Source organism: Canis lupus, chromosome 16 (assembly GCF_011100685.1).
Source record: "Canis lupus familiaris isolate Mischka breed German Shepherd chromosome 16, alternate assembly UU_Cfam_GSD_1.0, whole genome shotgun sequence".
Taxonomy (NCBI): Eukaryota; Metazoa; Chordata; class Mammalia; order Carnivora; family Canidae; genus Canis; species Canis lupus.
The window spans coordinates 5,990,096-6,008,991 of NC_049237.1; positions in this window are offsets into that span (position 1 = coordinate 5,990,096).

Below are 18,896 nucleotides of genomic sequence, written 5' to 3' on the forward strand. Positions count from 1 at the left end.
AGTGAAAACCAAAGAAGATCAAGAGGTTGTTCAGGATGGCCACCCCATGCAGGCAGAACCAGGAGGCAGCCAGGGAGGCCACAATCATGTCACCTGCAGGCAGCGTCCGGCGTCGCACCCACTCCCTGCCCAACACAGTAACCATGAAGCCATTCTGCAGCATTGCAGCCAACGACTCCAGGAAGAAGATGACCATGAAGATCAATGTAGGTGAGGAGGACATCCTCTCCAGGAGGCTCTGCTCACATGGGGACACATCCGCAAGGTAAACTGGACTCTCTGGCCAAGCCACTGTGTTGAGACCAGAGACCTAAAATCTCTCCCCTTGGATTCACACAAAAGCCAGCAAACACCTCCAGTCCCCCAGGATTTGAGAAGAGGATCCCTGTGATCTCTCTTGGCATGCAAATCACTCCCAGCTCAATGACTTGATGTCTGTATTTGCCTAACCTGTATTTGCCTGTTCCTTACCAGAGCCAGAAGCAGGGAAATATTAACAGAAGAGAGGCTCCAGGGGTGATTGAAAATGCTCATGTTTTATACTTTATTATTTTTTCCCTAACTTTTCCTTGAAAGATGTCCTTATCCTTGTTGGCTCCCCTAACCACAAACCTTTTCTGACCCTTCATGTCCCAATTTAATATTTGTTTTTAAAGATCTTATTTATTTATTTATTCATGAGAGATACACAGAGAGAGGCAGAGGGAGAAGCAGGCTCCACCCAGGCATCCCCCAGTTTATTCAGTGGTCTGTTAACATCATATTAAGGCCTATCTCTTGTATGAGTGGAATAAGAAGTCATCCATATGCACAGGCACCAGGAAAAGGCTCATTTCTCCTCCACTGACTGCTCATGCTGCCTGAAATTTCACTGGCAGCCTCCATATTGAAGTTTGAGGAGTCTCCAGTTAAAATGTGTAATTTCTTGATGTGTCAACATCAAATCTGTTAGCCATTAATGCCTTAGCTTCAATGTGCTTAGCAAACCAAAATTACTCATTTCCTAAGAACGCTCTGAGGAAATGAGAGATAAGTAAGTCATGAGAAGAAGGGAAACTGAGGAGGCCAGATCCAGAACGGACACACCACAGGAGCCAAGGAAGCAAGAGTTGGGACAACAAGAGGAGTTCAGAACAAGCCCATGGGGTGAGGGGGGTGGGGGTGAGGGTGAGAGTGGGGGGGACAGTAAGAGAGTAACAACCAACCTGTTGGAACACTTTGCCATTCATAAGGTGATTACACACGTTACATGTTGCCTCTGCTGCCAATCACACAGGGACACTGGTCCAGATCAGGGGGCAATGAAGAAGAATCCAACTCAGGTGAGCTTTAAAGGGGCAAGAATGCTTATGAACATGAAAAAGAAAAAAAGGAAAGGGGAAAGAGGAAAGAAATAGGAGGGTAGAAGGAAGTAGAGGTGCAGGAGAAGCAGAGAAGGGAGTCTGCTCTTCCAATATCAAAGATCCTGGAGTCATGGTCCTCTCCAAGGCCACTCACAAATAAAGGCCTTCTCTCCTACTTGATATGGTCTCACTCAAGACTCCACAGTGAGAGGTCTACTGTGAAAGATGAAAGAGAATAAAAACAAGAATAGGGATCCCTGGGTGGCGCAGCGGTTTGGCGCCTGCCTTTGGCCCAGGGCGTGATCCTGGAGACCCGGGATCGAATCCCATGTCTGGCTCCCGGTGCATGGAGCCTGCTTCTCCCTGTGCCTATGTCTCTGCCTCTCTCTCTCTCTCCTCTCTCTGTGACTATAATAAATTAAAAAAAAAAAAACAAGAATAAACATTTATAGAGACTCAAGAAAAAGTGCACTTGCTTGAAGAGCTGCTTCACTTTTCTCAAAAGATTGCCAAAGATCAGACAATCCACTCTCCTCAATGGTTTTGTAACTCACCTGCAGTGACTTGATTTAGTTTTTTGTGTTTCCCCTGAGTTCTTCTTGAAGACAACAGCAATGAGTGGCTCCTGCGAGTTTCACAATATTTTGGCTCTTGGAATCCTTTGGGGAAAGGCCAGCTTCATGATGTCAAGAAGCAAGTCGAGGCCATGGCACACACACCCTGTTGCGATCACATGTAACCAAGTATCCCCTGTGTGCTCACAGGCAACTTAGTGACTTGCACAGTCATCAAAATATATACTTTTCCAGAAATGGTTTTTCCAGGACTCTTCTGTTTCTACAGTTGACAGCTCTACAAGTGATGTTTTTCTCCTTTCCATATTCCTCTGTAAGCAGCTTGAAAGAGTACCCTTTGTCAGGCACCTGGTCATCCATCTCACAGTGCTCCACTAGATGTGTCATAGAGAGGTCATATCCCATGCATAGTCTGCCTCCAAAAGAGGCCACAAGCAGGACAACTCTTTTAATTGCTCTTGAGAGTCCCTCCGATATTCAACACCAATCAAAATACTCGGTGTTTCTCACCACAGTTTGGGGCATGTTCCTGTTTTCTAAAGGTATCTCATGCCTGAAGATAAAACTCATGAATCCTTTTGTAGTACAATTGTCAAAAAAAATTTTAACATGATACCTGAGTCCCCTGTGAAACTTTGCTGGTGTCAACACATAATAGCAGAAGGTCATGATTCTGAAGAGACCTACCTGCACTTCCTTCATTTTGACTCTCGACATTGGTAAAGGATTTTTTATGGCTTCTGTTTATTAGGGAGGTATTTTTTGTCTTATTTTCTTATTACATTAAAAAATGCACTGGGTCACCTTAGTGACATGTGAAAATACATATTTCATTTAACAGCATTTGTAAATCCTGGTGTCCATTCCCCACTGGACCTTTGAATGACCTGTAGTGTGTAAACACTTCCACATTCTTCCATGATTTCATCAGGTAATTGATGGTCTGTGCCAGGGAAAGGTGGAGGAGGAAGGAAATAACAATGTTTTTATTAAGGCTAGACTATGCATAAACACGAAGCTAAATTATGCATTAATTTAATAATGATTTCCCTGCAGAATAAGCTCAAAATATTCTTCTGGCCCTGTAGACCTCCTCTCACATGTATATTCAGGTAAATAATTTTGAACATTGAATCTAATAGCAATCCAGCATAAAATAGAATTGTAACTTTCCAAAAATAAATCAGAATATACAACATCCTCAATTATCAAATGTATAAACATTGTTAAATATTGCTTAATATTCAGGAAAATTTATGCACTTTCAACTAAAATAAATATATATAATATATATACATATATATAATTTTAAAGCTATTTTTTGCAACATAAAGTTTGGCTGCAAGGACGTCCAGAGTCCAATTTTATTCTAATTCAAAAAATTTGAGAAAAAAAAAATTTTAAACTTTCTGACTTGCACCATTTGAGCAACGGAGAGCGATAAAATTAATCTCTAATGGAATAAGTTAATGCTCCTTCCATAATGCCATGTTTCACCCAAATGTCTAATACCTGGCAGAAGGATAAATCATATTCAACTCCTAAATCAGCAGTTTACAAACCATGCCTTGAAGGGAGTTCTCATGGTAGAGAAGGGACAAGATAAGAACTGAGGAAGTGCAACCACAGGTTCTCACCTCCTCTTCAAACAGAGTAGCTTTGAGGCATGTGTGGGGCTTAGTCAGTTAAGCCTCTAACTCTTGATTTCGGCTTGGGTCATGATCTCAGGTTGGTGGATGGAGTCTGCTTGTCCCTCCCCCAGCTCGTGCATGTGCGTTTGCTCTCACTCTCAAATAAATACATAAATCTTACAAAACAAAACAGAGTAGCTTTGCTTATATCTAGTGTATGTATGTATAGGGTATGTGTGTGTGTGTGTGTGTGTATGTGTGTATGTGTGTATGTGTGTATATATATACACATTCTGCGGGAGACCTCAGTTAAAGACAGAACTCCACCACAAAACAAATTTGGAGCTGATGTCCTAGATTGAAAGTCATAAAGAGGGAAAGAGATTGAATCCCTGCATCTTCCTTCACTTTCTCCCTAAAACTCTTCTAAATTGACTATACAGAGATTTTTAGAAATTCTTTTTCAAGCCTTCAATCTACAATAACAGAATGAGAGAAGGAGAAGTCCTGGGTGGCTCAGTCGGCTAGGCAACTGCCTTTGGCTCAGGTCATGATCCCAGGATCCTGGGATTGAGCCCCACATCAGGCTCCCTGCTCAGTGGGGAGCCTATTTCTCCCTCTCCTCCCCACTTGTGCTCTCTGTCACTATCTCTGTCTTTCTCTCAAATAAGTAAATAAAATCTTAATAAAAGAGAGAGAGAATGAGGGAAGGAAAAAAAAAAAAAAAACACTTGGGAAGCTAGAAAGTAGATGGACAAGTAGCCAAAAACAGCAGATCTGAGAAAACGAAATCCTATGCAAGCAGAAGGAAATGTCAAGAGTTAACTGACTTTTACTTAGGATTTTCTTTTTTTTTTTTTTTTTTTTTTAAAGATTTTATTTATTTATTTATTCATGAAAGACTGAGAGACAGAGAGAGCCAGAAACAAAGGCAGAGGGAGAAGCAGGCTCCATGCACCGGGAGCCCGATGTGGGATTCGATCCCGGGTCTCCAGGATCGCGCCCTGGGCCAAAGGCAGGCGCTAAACCGCTGCGCCACCCAGGGATCCCTACTTAGGATTTTCAATACCAGGTACCTCTGGAGAAAAACTGTTAAAAATTGGTTGTAAGTCAGTTTAAGATTCAGATGCCCAGATCACATCCTCCCTTTTGCATAACTAGGCAACCACTCCTCCTTAGCCCTAGGGAAAGACTAGAGGATATTCTCTGGAGACGATAAAACAGGATCTCTGAGCTGGGTGAACACTGAACACATCTGAGGTAAGGATACATTGAAAACAGAGGAATTAGGTAAACAAACAACTTCCCCTCACTAGGGTTCCAGAACACTGGCACTCAGGTCTTCAGCTTCCAGGCATGAATCCAAGCATTCCAACAGGAAGATCTAAAGACACTATCAGAGATTCCTCAAATAATTAGCCCTGCTAACACTCTACAGTGAAGCCTGAGGTCAACAAGTCCCATTCACAAGTTCACAGTTTCCAGTTAGCCCTCCATTCCCTACTCAACACCAGCAGAAAACAAGGAGTCTGGAGTATGTGAGAAAAAATGGCGGATAAAATGAAAACAAAGCAACAAAAGAGCTACTTTTAGGAAATTCATCAATGCAAGGAGAAGAAAAAAAAAATTTCCTCCCCAAAATCAATATTCTCAGGGATCAGAGTCTCCAACAAGATACTGTTGGATAACAGTACAGTTGGATAACAAATAAGATGTTGTTAAGAGGAGACATTCAAAAATTTTTTTTTAATTTCACTCAAAAACATGATTCTCTGAAATTAAATATTCAATATAAGGGAAAAAAGACTAATATATGAAATTCACAGAAAACAGGATCAGAAAGAATACAAAACTGTAGGTAGAAAACAACAGAATGCCAATCCAGGATATCAAATATCCAACTAACAGAGATTCAAAGGAGAGAAATAATAAATGGAGGGGGGAAAATCCAACTAACAAAATAACTGAAGAAAAATTCCCAGAACTAAAGGACGGAAGTTTTCCTATTAAAACGATCCTCCAGGGGCACCTGGGTGGCTCAGTGTTGAGCTTCCGCCTTTGGCTCAGGTCATGATCCCAGTGTCCTGGGATCAAGTCCCGCATCAGGCCCCCTAAAGGGAGCCTGCTTCTCCCTCTGCCTGTGACTCTGCCTCTCTCTCTCTGCGTCTCTCATGAATAAATAAATAAAAACTTTTTTTTTTTAAGGGCACCTGGGTGGCTCAATCTGTTAAGTGACTGCCTTCGGCTCAGGTCATGATCCTAGGATCTTGGGATGGAGCCCTGCATCAAGCTCCTTGTTCAGCAGGGAGCCTACTTCTCCCTTTCCCTCTGTCTCTCTCCCTTGCTCCTATGCTCTCTCTATCTCTCAAATAAATAAGTAAAACCTTAAAAAAGGCAGGGGAAGGGGGGTTCCAAGTATCTGGGCCATAATAAAGTTTCAGAATATTGAGCATAACGTGTAAACCCTATGAGCTTCTCAAGAGGGCAAGACATGAAGAGGATACTACATTCAAAATATTAGCAATTTGAGTATTTTTTAGACTTTTCAAAGGTAATTTTGGAAGATACTGCAACAATCATCTCTGACCTAGAATTTCTTATCTGGATGCTCAAGTACATGGGCAAAATAAAGACTTTTCAGACAACCCAAATCTCAAAAACAGTTTACTTTCTGTGTATTCTTTTTCTGGGAACCACTCCACCAAAGCTAGGGCATAGGTGATAAAGGAAGACATGAAGTGCAGACAATACGAGGTCCAGGATGAGAGAAAGGCAAAGAGGATGACCAGGATGATTGTAAAGGCAGATCTCAGGACCAAAGGGAACAGTTCCAGACTGGAACAAAACAAGAGGCCTGAGGAGAGACTTTCTCAGGTAAATAAAATCTTAGACTACTAAATGTTTCTGAAGTTATTGAGGATTTCACTGATGCAGAGTTTGAAAGCAAATAAAAACAAGGCGATTTTTCACAGAAAACAAAAGTGTGTACAGGAAAGAAAAATCCTGTAATACATAGTTCCATCATGAATAACATTTTTTTTCTTTAATAGCACTTACATTGTCATTAAAAGAAAACGTGTTTCTCTACTCACACCACCAGACATCAAATTGGGGAAGCGGGGTTTCTCACACCAACCAATTCTCCAACTCTCCAGACATCAACTAGGTGCCCTACAATTCAATTCAATCCCGAAACTAATTACTCGAAGTGAGTACAGACCTGTAGGTTAAGGGCTCGGTTCCACAAGGCTGCATCCCACTTCAGATGCCAGTCTCAGGCCTCAGGTTGTCACTTGTACTTCCAACCAACCATCTATAAATTGGAGGTTCCCACACTTCCTCCTCAGGTTCAGTAATTTGCCGTAGCATCTCACAAAACTCAGGGAGACACTTTGCTCACATTTACTGGTTTATTACAAACAATTTAGATGAAAAGCCAGATGAAGAGGTATATAGGGTGAGACTCAGAAGAGTTCCAAATGCCAGAACTTCTGTCTCCATGGAATTGGGGTTCCCCACCCTCCTGGTATTTGAATGTATTCACCAACCAACCAGGAAGCTCTCTGAACTTCCTCATTTCGGGTTTTTATGGTGGTTTCATTATGTAGGTATAATTGATTAAGTCATTATCCGCCAGTGATTGACTCAATGTCCAGAGGCTAGAGGTGCGGCTCAAAGTTCCCATCTTCTAGCTGTGGCTGGGTCTTTCTAGCACCAACCCCATTCTGATGCTAGAGGCCACCCAACACCAGTCAGGTTATTAGCATCAAAAAGATCTTCCTATCACTCCAGAGATTTGAAGGGTCTTAGAAGCTCTGGCTCAGGAACTGGGGTCAAAGACTATATATATTGGAACAAAGCTGCTCCTAGGGCAGCCTGGGTGGCTCAGCAGTTTAGCGCCGCCTTTGGCGATCCTGGAGACCCGGGATTGAGTCCTGTGTCAGGCTCCCTGCATGAAGCCTGCTTTCTCCCTCTGCCTGTGTCTCTGCCTCTTTCTCTCTCTGTGTCTCTCATGAATAAATAAAATATTAAAAAAAAAAAAAAAAAAAAAGAAAAAAGAAAGAAAGATGCTCCTAGCACTCCCATCACTCAGGAAATTACAAGGGTTCTACTAGGTCTGCATCAGGAACCAGAAGCAGGGACCAAATATATATTTCTTATTATGTGAGTCCTAACATTTCAAATGCTGAATATTGGTTTAGCCAACATTACAATGAAATGACATTGAAAAGTGAGACGGAAAGGGTCTGCCATGGAAATGGGCTGAGGAAGAACTAAGTTTTCATATTCCATAGTGGAAAGTATGCCAGAGACCAAGAAGTCAAAGGTGGCAGTACAAACATATAATTTAGAGACAAAAGACATACACACACACGCACAGCTAACAGCAGTGAAAGCAGTTGCTTTGGGAAAGAAGGTTTTGGAAGAGAATGGGAGCAAGAACCACTGTTTTTTCAAAACAAACTGGTAGAAATATCTACCTTGATGTATATATTACTTTGATGAACTAGATGTTTAAACTAGACGTATATATTACTTTGATAAAATCTTAAGAAAAAAAAATGAGAAAAAACAGCAAGGAGAGGGCTAGAAGCAAACATAGCCAAATTATTCCTCCTTGTTTTTTGTAAAATAGCAGTGCTTCCTAGAAGCACAGATTCATTTTCCTCTTGCAATTAAGTATTGGACTGCTGTCCTCCATAAACAGGAATTACAATGATCTAATATTACTCATAATCTTATTAAAATCCTCCAAGTATGTGTTTTTCATAATCATTTGGAGGAAGAAAGGGCAGAAGTCAACATATGAGTCATGTTTCTAAAATGGCTTAATCATTCTGCTAAAAAAAAAATCATAATCTAAGATTTTCCATTGTTCAAATGTTGATTATACTCCTTTTTTTCTCTTCACACCCCTTCCATCTGGCCCTTCATGGGATCCTCAAACAGCCCACACCCACCATTCATCACACACCTTCCTGGAGGCGTAGGGGGTAAGGGAGGCATTGGGGTTGAGGAGAGTATTGGTGGTGGCCTATGTTGAAACTCTTCCTACAATGAGGCCAAATGAGCTGACCTTATACCACAATTAGTGGTGTGACAGTCCTGGGAATTGGGGGATAAAATAAAGAGGCAAAGGGAGAACATAGCATCCACTGTGTTCCCACCATGATGCGGGAGCTCGTGCGTTTCCTCTTAAACTCAACAAAGGAGTCTAAAAACACATTCCCAACCATCCAGGGACTCTGACAATCCCTTCAGAGAGCTCCCATCATTTTGTCTGCATGTGCAGAAGCCAAGGAAAGAGAAGGATTTCAGTCGGCTGCAATGGTCCAGTTTCTGACTGGGTAACCCTAGGGAGAGATTGCAGGATGGCTGCAGGAACACTGGGTGAGGGACAGCAGACCTAGTAGGGACTGGGGAGGGGCTCCCAGGTAAGTAGGTTGGTAACCTGGTTCATTTTTCTCCATTAGATCATGGCAATAGAAGTCAGAGGAGAAAAAGGAAAAAGTCAGAGGAGAGTTTTGTTTTGTTTTGTTTTTTAAATCACAAGGTATTAAATAGAGAGCTCTAGGAAACAAATACAATCTCAAATTGAACCAACATTCATTGCAAACCTAATTGTGGCTGGCATTATGCTGAACACATTTGCATACATCATTTTCTCATTTAATCTTATTCAAGGATGCCATATGTGCTCCAGATTTTGCTTTTTATTATTAGATACACTGTCTATACCTCTGTGTTTTTCCTTCAGGAAAATACAGTGAAGCTGTTGCCACTCTGCCTTTGCCCTGAATGGGAGACCAGGAGGCCACATCATTGCACATTGTGTCCCATCGCCTGGTGGGACCAAAAGGAACCAGCTTTATCTCCCTGTTGTTGTGGGTTTTTTCTTTGATTTTTTTTTTTTTCCCCAGTGGCTGAGTCTCAAATTTCTGAGCCAACATTGCTGTTCAGAGTAATGAACAAGCATCTTCTCATCTTCCTGTTTCTCCTCTTCCCCATAATATTTCTTATTTACCACCAGGGTACAATGAGTAAATACAGCCAGGTAGGCAAACATTAGAGAATCTGAGAAAATACCATAACATTCCAAAGAAAGCTATAAAAACACAATGTTCATTGTAACATTCTACGAGTTCAAATTCATTTAGAGCTGGTTTGTCGTAAAGGGCATATGATGAAGATTTGCAAGCCCTGGGCATGGGTTTTATTCCTGTCACTTTCTCAACCTGTAACCTACAGTTGTCTCCTCCTCTTCTTCCACCTGGATATGTACGCCTATAGTCATATATACTTGCGACCCTGTGAACATTAGATGAGGCAATATATATAAAAACATTTCTGTTCATTGCTGAGCCCTAGATATTAGCGACTGAGTAAAGGAGACGCAACCCAGGAAAGATAATCAAGACAATGCAAAAAAGAAAAAAAAAACCACACACACACACAATTCAAACTCCTTGTCATCAGTCTACTGGTTTCCTTTCCTTTGAAGGGAAAGTTATTCCCATGACATTCCTGCTCCAAAGTCTTTCCTCATTTACAAAAAAATTACCTTTTCTGGTCCTTACTTATGAATAAATCTCGACTCCTTTCATGGCTTCTTTGTAACATTCTGGAATCTTCCTTCTTTCTCTTAGAACATGCAACAGTACTTGCTGCATCTGAGGCTTTTGAAAGGGGTCTCACTCATGGAAAGGGCATCAAAAATTGGACTAAATGTCCTCCAAGTTCCCCGCCAGCCCGAAAGTCCACATCTCTGACCCTTGTCTCCCATTCTCAGTCACTGTCTGGGAACTTCTTCCTCTTTCATCATCAATGTCTCTGGGAACAAGTCCAAGTTCACCAGCTCTCCAAGAAACACCTTCAAGCTACTCATAATTTTCAATATGCACAATTAAGATACCTCATTAAAAAAAATCAACCTAATTATGGTTCCTGGTATTTCACTCCTATTCTGTACTTTTGGCAAGTAGTGGGAGCAGGTTGTCCCACCAGAGATCACCTGTCACAGCAGAAACTGTGGGTCACATTATGGCTGAGGAGTCGCAACTCAGAAGACAGCCTCTTTGGAAAAGGCAGCGGGGCTCTGAAATCATGAATGTGCCACCTACCTTAGATGGACAGGTAAGAACAACCTGCACCAGAGGAGCGCTGTATTCCCAGAGGTGGAAAGGAGGCCATGGCTCTGGGTTTTCCATGAACTGGAACCCACTCTAACCCAGGTCTGGGGACCATCTGGAAAAGAGAAAAGAAGTGGAACAGAAATGGGCATCCTGTAGAGAGGTCCTGCTTCGTGTCCCTGCTTACGTGTGAGGGCACCTTGGTCGAAATGACTTGGGATTGATCTTTTCCTGAAGAATTGTTCTGACATGCACATAAAAAGGCATAAATAAGGATATTCTTCACTGTTTTGTTTATAGCAGCAAAAATCTGGAGGGGAAAAAAGCATAAATGTCTTCATCAGATCAGCAGTTCTTAATGAGGACAGTGTAACACTCTCCAAAAGGTACTTAGGAAATTTATAGGGGTGTTTAGCACCATCTTTGGGGTACTACTACATTTAGTGATTGGAGGCCACAATGTATTGCACACGCTGGAGAATTTTCCCAGCCAGCAAGAAGTTTGGGTAACCTGCCAGAAACTCCTGTGGGGGGGAAAAAAAAAATCTGAGCCAAGAATTTAACTCAGTTGTATATAAACACAAAGTAGTTTTTGCACAATTTTAATGTACGAGGAGTTTTCTAAGAACGGGACCATCAGAGAAACTGACACATTGGAACTTTGTTCAGTTTGAATCTTGACCACAAGTTGTTCATCTCAGAAAAATCCTGAAATCAATAGCAATATCACCCCAAGTATTTAAATCAGCAACAAACACACCTAAATCTGTTTTCAGTTGGGGCTGTAGCCCTCATTTCAGTCCAACACTTGGTGCAAGCACCTATCGACTTTACAATGTCCTCTGTGGCAGTGTGCATGAGCCATGTATACCTCAAAATAACATATTAGTTTATTATAAACTGCTCTTCTTTATATCATTATGGTACAGTTAGAACACTGTATAGATTTTAAGTCAAATTTTAAGTAAGTCATATTTAGAAATTTCATTTCAAGATAATACAGAAGGTATTTCCCAATATTTCATAAAAAGGGAGCATTGATCCAGACAAAATACATTTAATTAAATAAAGTGATACATTGTACTGTGGAATACTCTGCAGTAGTTTAAAAGTATTAGCTAAATCCATATAAACTGGGGCAGCCCGGGTGGCTCAGTGGTTTAGCACCGCCTTCAGCCCAGGGTGTGATCCTAGAGACCCGGGATCGAGTCCCATGTCAGGCTCCCTGCATGGAGCCTGCTTCTCCCTCTGCCTGTGTCTCTGCCTCTGTGTGTGTGTGTGTGTGTGTGTGTGTGTGTGTGTGATGAGTGAATAAATAAAATCTTTTTTTAAAAATTAAAAAAAATAAAAAATAAATCAATATAAACTGATGAGGAAAAATCTCTAAGACAGATAGTTGAGTGAATAAAGCTATTTCAGGGAAATGTACACGGCATAAACAGCTAGTACCAATTTATATAAAGATATAGACACAAAAATCACAGAACTATGTATGATGATATACACATAAAGAGAGACAAATGCATGGAGGAAGTGTCTGAAAGTTTACTAAATGAGCCCATAACAAGGGTATAGAATCAGGAAAGAAAGTCAAGGAGGGGGTTTCTGTTTTATTCACGATGCTTGAATGTGTCCACAGAGAATGAATGAAGAGATCTGTTACATAATTAAAAATTGCTCAGATACGATTTTGAAAAGAATTGCCAGGGGGTCAAAAAGCTATGGCCAAGGTCTCACAGTTGTCACTCCTGTGTCCCTGGCCTGAGCTTCAGGCCAGCCTTATGCAGGAGCAGCCTCGCTGCTGGAGGGACTTCACAGGGCTCTGTGAGCCCATCCTGCAGCGCCCTGAGCCCCTCAGCACTGCTTGGCCACACCTGGGTCACTGCATCCTTCTGCACAAGAGGTAGGAATACGGAGCTTTGACTCAGGTCCAGCCTTCCAATCAAAGGTTTGCCGCTCCAGGGGACAGCACTGCAGTATCAACATTAGCCATAAAAGGGTCCGAAACCTTCACCCAGTATAGAAAGGCCAGTTTTATGCAGCTATTGAGGTAGGACTGAGCCAAACTGGGCTCCTTCCTTCTGCTCCAGATCAAGACTAGATTAAGCATTAGGACACCCCAGACACACAAGAAGGGACGGAAGCATCAGAGGAGGGTTGGGAAGAGCTCCTGGGTAGGGTAGGGTAGGGTAGGGTAGGGTAGGGTAGGGTAGGGTAGTGTAGGATAGGGTAGGGTAGAGGGCTTGATGCACTCAGAAGCAGCAGGCACCTGTCCCATTATCCCATGTGACTCGATCAGAGGAATCTCGGGGTTGAGGGAGTTACGGTCAGCAGAAACTGCCCCCCTCCAAGGTTCACTGGGCCTATTGTCAATAGGTACAACAAAAAATTTGGAACTCACCCTTTGATAAGGCACCTACAGCAATGGAATAGGACATTGACATAGCCCAGTTTGGAAAATGTTAGCAGAAAAAAACCACATCTGTCTGTCCTACTAACAGCTATTTCCCCGGGTCACAAGTGCCTGGGGGGCAAATGACGCATCGCCATGGCACTAGGCTCTGTGTGCCCTGCCAGTCTGGGCTGTGCATCTCCGCCCCCCACCCCCATGGGCCTCCTCGCCCCCACACAGCTGTGCAGGGTTCAGCTCCCGCAGCTGTCAGGCTCCCTGCTGCTGCTGTCATTCCAGGCACTGCTCCGCTCGCCCGTGGCCTCACATCACCACCACCTGTGCCCTGTGGCCCCCAGACTTGGAGAAGCGGTCCCACCTCTGGGGATCATGTTCTTTCCCTCACCCTTAAAAAGTCAAGCCTTTACATTATCTCACAGAACGTCTTTCCCCTCGGGAGACGTGTTCTTGACAGGTAGCTCGGGGCCAGGATGGCTGCAGAAGCTTCCTTGATGACAAGACCAGGGTGCCATGATAGCTTGCTCAAGACCTGGACAGGCGTGCAGAAGGAGCCTTTACTACAACCTTCCTACGTTAAAGACCTGCATTCTGACTTATATATCATTTCTGTAGTATCCCCTTATCTCCAAACTCTTCCATGAAGAGTGGGAATTCTGAAATTACGCTGGATTGATTCTGACCTTGTTTCTGGGACCTAATTAAAAGTATCCACAGAACTGAAGATCTTTTTTTTTTTAATAGATTTTATTTATTCATGAGAGAAACAGAGAGAGAGAGAGGCAGAGACACAGGCAGAGGGAGAAGCAGACCCCATGCAGGGAGCCTGACATGGGACTCGATCCCGGGTCTCCAGGATCACACCCTGGGCCAAAGGCGATGCTAAACCGCTGAGCCCCCCGGGCTGCCCCAGGACTGAAGATCTTGATACAGGAGGGGACTTTAGGAGATCAGGTGATCCTGCCCATTCAGGGAAGATCTCATTACCCCTCCTCGAAGCCGAGGGAGCTCAAAAGACTTGCGGAGGGTCTACTAGCTGGTAGAGGATGGAGGATCGAAGGCAGAAGGAAGTTAGGATTACCCAATTAAGTCAGGACATTTTTCACATCCATGATATGTGAAAAAAATGGTTCTTGGTGTCAAACTCCCAACTCCCTAAGGACCAAGAGTTTCTGGACAATAATTATGCTTGCTCACTGCCGTTCCCACACACCAGTCACAATTGGATGCTTCCTCGAGACTTACTGATAAACGTGACAATAATCCCAGCAACGACATGATTAATGCCATTTTTCCATTAATCTGTTGGTTTTCGCTCTGGTTCTGAGAATTGCAAAATGACGGCAAGAGACGTTATTTCAAGCTGGAAAAGTGATAAAGGAAGAGGCAACCACAACAAATCCTCACCAGGAAACAAAAGACAAGTGAAGAACTGAGTACCCTGGGCACCTCTTCCGGACAAGCAGGGCCTCCAGGCAGGAGGCCAGACCCACAGGGAGGACTTTGAAGTTCCGGGCTCGCAGGGAGATAGAGAGAGCAAAGGAGCAATAGACAGTGACCTTTATTTTCAATCCAGCTAGACTGTGGGGAGACATAAAGCAAAACCTACGTCACAGAGCAGGCGCACGGAGCAAAACAGGGGGCTAAGAAGAGCAGAGAGCAGGAATAGAACACATTAAATAGAGAAAAAGAAAAATACCAGCATCGTTGAAATTTTCAACCGTTTCATTCTCTTACTAAGCAGCAGAGCAAGCAAAAAGATTGACCTGATCCTGGGGAACTGTCCTTGGCAACCTACACTTCCAAGAAAACGAAGAATCAGAATCCCCAAACCCCATACAATGACTTGGTTTCTATGGGGAACAGAGCAGAAGGCTACATCCCATGTCATACTTCACCCCTAATCTTCACAAATGTCCCCTTTGAGTATCTGGGCCATTTTTCATCAATGTTCTACTCTGGAAGGCACCCACCGCATCTCAACTTCCCTTGTCCTCTCAAACTCGCCTCTGCCTGGCCTCCCTGGACCCTGCCTCTCACCTGCCACCGACAACTACCCCCCCCAATCTTCCCGGCCACACACCCCACTCCCCCATAATAAATCTTTAACTATTCCAATTCAAACTACAATTCTGCACCCGACTCTGAAGCATGGGCTCTTTCCCCCCACACCGCCGAGCAAGCGTGCAACACCAGTTGGGTATCTTTCCATTCAATTCTGATACTGTCTACCCAGAAATAGTGTCAGATCCCACAGGTAATTGACCCAGACTGCCTTTCGCATCAGATGCCAAAGCAAGTCTTGGCTGTCACCTGTGCCCCTAACAGTCTGGCTGTAAAGGAGAAGCTCCTCCTCAGGGGGCACCTCACAGTGTACCTCCTAGATCGTCAGTTCATTATAAAAGGACAGAACTCAGGGACAGCCAGGTGGAAGAGATGCCTAAGGCAAGGTGCGTGCGAAGGGACCCAGAGCTTCTACGCTGACTCGGACTCTGGACGGTCCACATTCTTCCGGCATCTCCACGCACTCACTAACCTGGAAGCTCTCAAAGGCCTTCATTTTAGGTTTTTATGGGGGCTTTACTCTATAGTCATGTATAGTCATGATGGATTAGCTCATGGGCCATTGGTGACTGATTCAGCCTCCAGCCTCACTTTCCTTCCTTGAGGTGAGGGTGAAAGTTCAAACCCTCTGATCCTCCCATTGGTTCCCCTGGCAACAAGCCCTTCCTTTGGGAAACCGAGAGCTTTCCAAAAGTCACTCATTAACATGACAAAAGACACCTGCACCACTCCCAGCACAGGAAATTGCAATGTTTTTAGGAGTTCTGTGCCAGAGAAGGGACTAAGACCAAGTATGTATTTATCCTAGACCACAATATCGTACTCATTCATCATCATCTCTAACGCGTTTTCCAGAAGGCAGAAATTCCTCCCAGCACACCTACTTCCATAGAGATACGGTTTTCTAAAATTAAAAAAAAAAAACTCTTACCCATAGGAGTCAATACGAACTGGTGAGCTTACTTCACCTCCCTGTCTGAAGGGCGACACACCCTGTTATTCCAGGAGTAAAATGTCACCCCTATATCCTCTCCACTCCCTGTCCAAGCTCAAGCTCTTACTATGTCTTCCCCACAGAGGCCACTTTTAGGCCACAGATGTGAGCCCTGGAAACTTGATCAAGGCCAAAGGGCCCTCAGGGCCCCCCAGCTGAGAGCAAATAGGCTCATTAAGTGACCCACCTGGAAATAGCCACCCTCACTGACCAATTACAACCGGGCACAGTTCCTAGGATTACCAAACAGGGAAAGTGGTGTGCATTCCCACGTCCCTATAGCCACGGCCCCTCACCACCGCCTGCAGACAGCCTCTCCATCCCCACCACTTGCATGAGGTGCGTTTAGTGCTGGCCCCTTGTTCTGCCTTGGGTGAATTCTTTCACCACCTGCACCACTGGCTTCCCCGCAGTCGGTCACCCCACATTTGGGGGGCTCCTCCTCCGGTAGATACACCACCTTACCTGGATTATCTGATGTTCTCCTCCCCTGACTTGTAACCTTTCCTCCGGTGTCCACCAGAGCTCAAACCCTCATCTGATCACATGGCTCCCATGCTCAAAACTTCCCCCCTCTCCCCTGCACCGTCCAGGAGCACTCTGCTTCATGCCCTCCCATCTCTCCCCTGGGCCAAAACTGAGACTCCTAACTTGTCCCTGCTCTGCCCCCACCCCATCCCCATCTGTTCTCAGCACACTAACCAGAGTAGCCCCTTAAAAAGCTCAGTCAAAGCGTGTGTCTGCTTTTTTTTTTCTTTTTAAGATTTTATCCATTTATTCATGAGAGACACACAGAGAAGCAGAGACAAAGGCAGAGGAGAAACAGGCTCCCTGTGGGGAACCCCATGTGGGTCTCAGTTCCTGGATCAGGACCTGAGCCAAAGGCAGACCCTCAACCACTGAGCCAGCCAGGCGACCAGCATGCATCTTCTTTGACTGGCCCCTCCCTCAAGGGTCCCCAGCTCTCTCAAAGGAAAAGCCCAAAAGTCTTTCAAATGGCTTGGATGCCCCCTGAGTGCTGACCCCTCCCAGTGCCTCTCTAATCCCACTCCCCTCTCTGCTTGCTGTGATCTGAAACACTGGTCTCCTGGTCCTTCACCGAACCTCCGCACACCCCTGCCCTGGGCTCCAGAGCTGCGTTTTCTGCCCCGGGTTGTTCTTCCCTCCGATCCGAATCTGCCTGGCATGTTTCCTCCTCTCCTTAAATTCTCTGCCCCAAACTCACCTTATCTATATAAAATAGAGGCCGCCTCGCATAAATGCTCCCCTGTTTTTTCTCCCGACATTTCTCACCCTCTGAAAAAACATATTTATGTGTACTGTCTGGCTCCTCTCCCTAAAATGGAAACTCAATGAGGACGGGTCTTTTTTTTGTTTTCCTTGTCTACAGGTGTATCTCATCACCTGAACGGTGCCTAGCTCATAGTAGAGGCTGAATAAATTCTTGTTAGATAAATGAATAAATTGCCCGATTCAAGTCATTCTACTTCATGCTACTTGTGACCCAACACAAAGGCCACCTTTTCCTTTGGTGGGGTATTGTTTGCTCCTGTCCAAACCAGCCTCTTGTATTCACATGGCTGTCTGTCTCTGCCTCTGCCCCCACTGGAGGGCTTATGGGGAGCTGAATTCCGCTTGGGTTCAGCACACACACACACACACACACACACACACACACACACACACACACACGGAGGTGCTCCAGAAGGTAAATGAACCTCATGCATGTGAGGGAGCCTCTCTCTGAGAGGGAAGAAAAATGCGCATAGTCTTGCACCTCGAAGGCAGAAACCCAGAATTCTACTCCAAGTCTATTTGACTCCAAAGGTTCCCAAATCTCCTTTCCACTAACCCTCACTGCCTTTCAAATACAAATAGGAATGTTCTCACTGCCCAACCAGAAGAATTTTTGGGGCAGATAATTAACCGGGATCAAATTGAGGCTTTAGTAATAGAGAAACCGACACCACCTCCATATCATCTTCAATTAAGTCTGGGCATCCTTAGGCTTTTGGACTTTTTTTTTTTTTTTTTGAGACTCTTGAGCATTTCAAAGTAAAAATAAATTCCAGCTTCACATACACACACACACACACACACACACACACACACACTTTCTACTTTCTAAATAATGAAACACCCAATACAATGAGTACAGTTTTTAATTTTGGTATAATAATGCTTCTGGAGAATTATTTTAAAAGACAAGAAGAAAGAAGAGAGGGACAGAGGGGAGGGAGGGGCAGAGAGGGAAAGAGAGAAGAAAAAAGAGAAATTGTTGTCACTCTTCCTTCATAAGTGCTCCCCCCAAATGGCGGCAGGTTCAGGGTGAGATACAAGGTAAGAGGGCTGAATGGGAGTAGAGAAGCATCTCTCTCCACCTAGCATCTGACAGGACCGACGCATTGCAAATAATGATCCACCTCCCTCCCACCAGCACTTCCTAGGCCACTGGGTTTCTGCTTTTATTCGCGTGTCCAGAACTGAAGTAAAAAAGTAGGCCAACCCCTCCTTACCTCCCTTCCCACCTGGACCTTCCCTTCCTCCTATCAGAGGCTGTCACTGCCCGGATGACCGGGCAAGCTAGGAAAGCTACTTCCTAGTCTAAAGCCTACCCATTTTCATAATAATGAAGATCACTGTCCCTTTCATACCATGTGCATAATTATTCCCATGGTAGTCTAATAAGAGTTTATAAGGGGTTAATTAGCTGTTGGTAGCGTACTTGAAGATACAGAGGCAGATACCTACA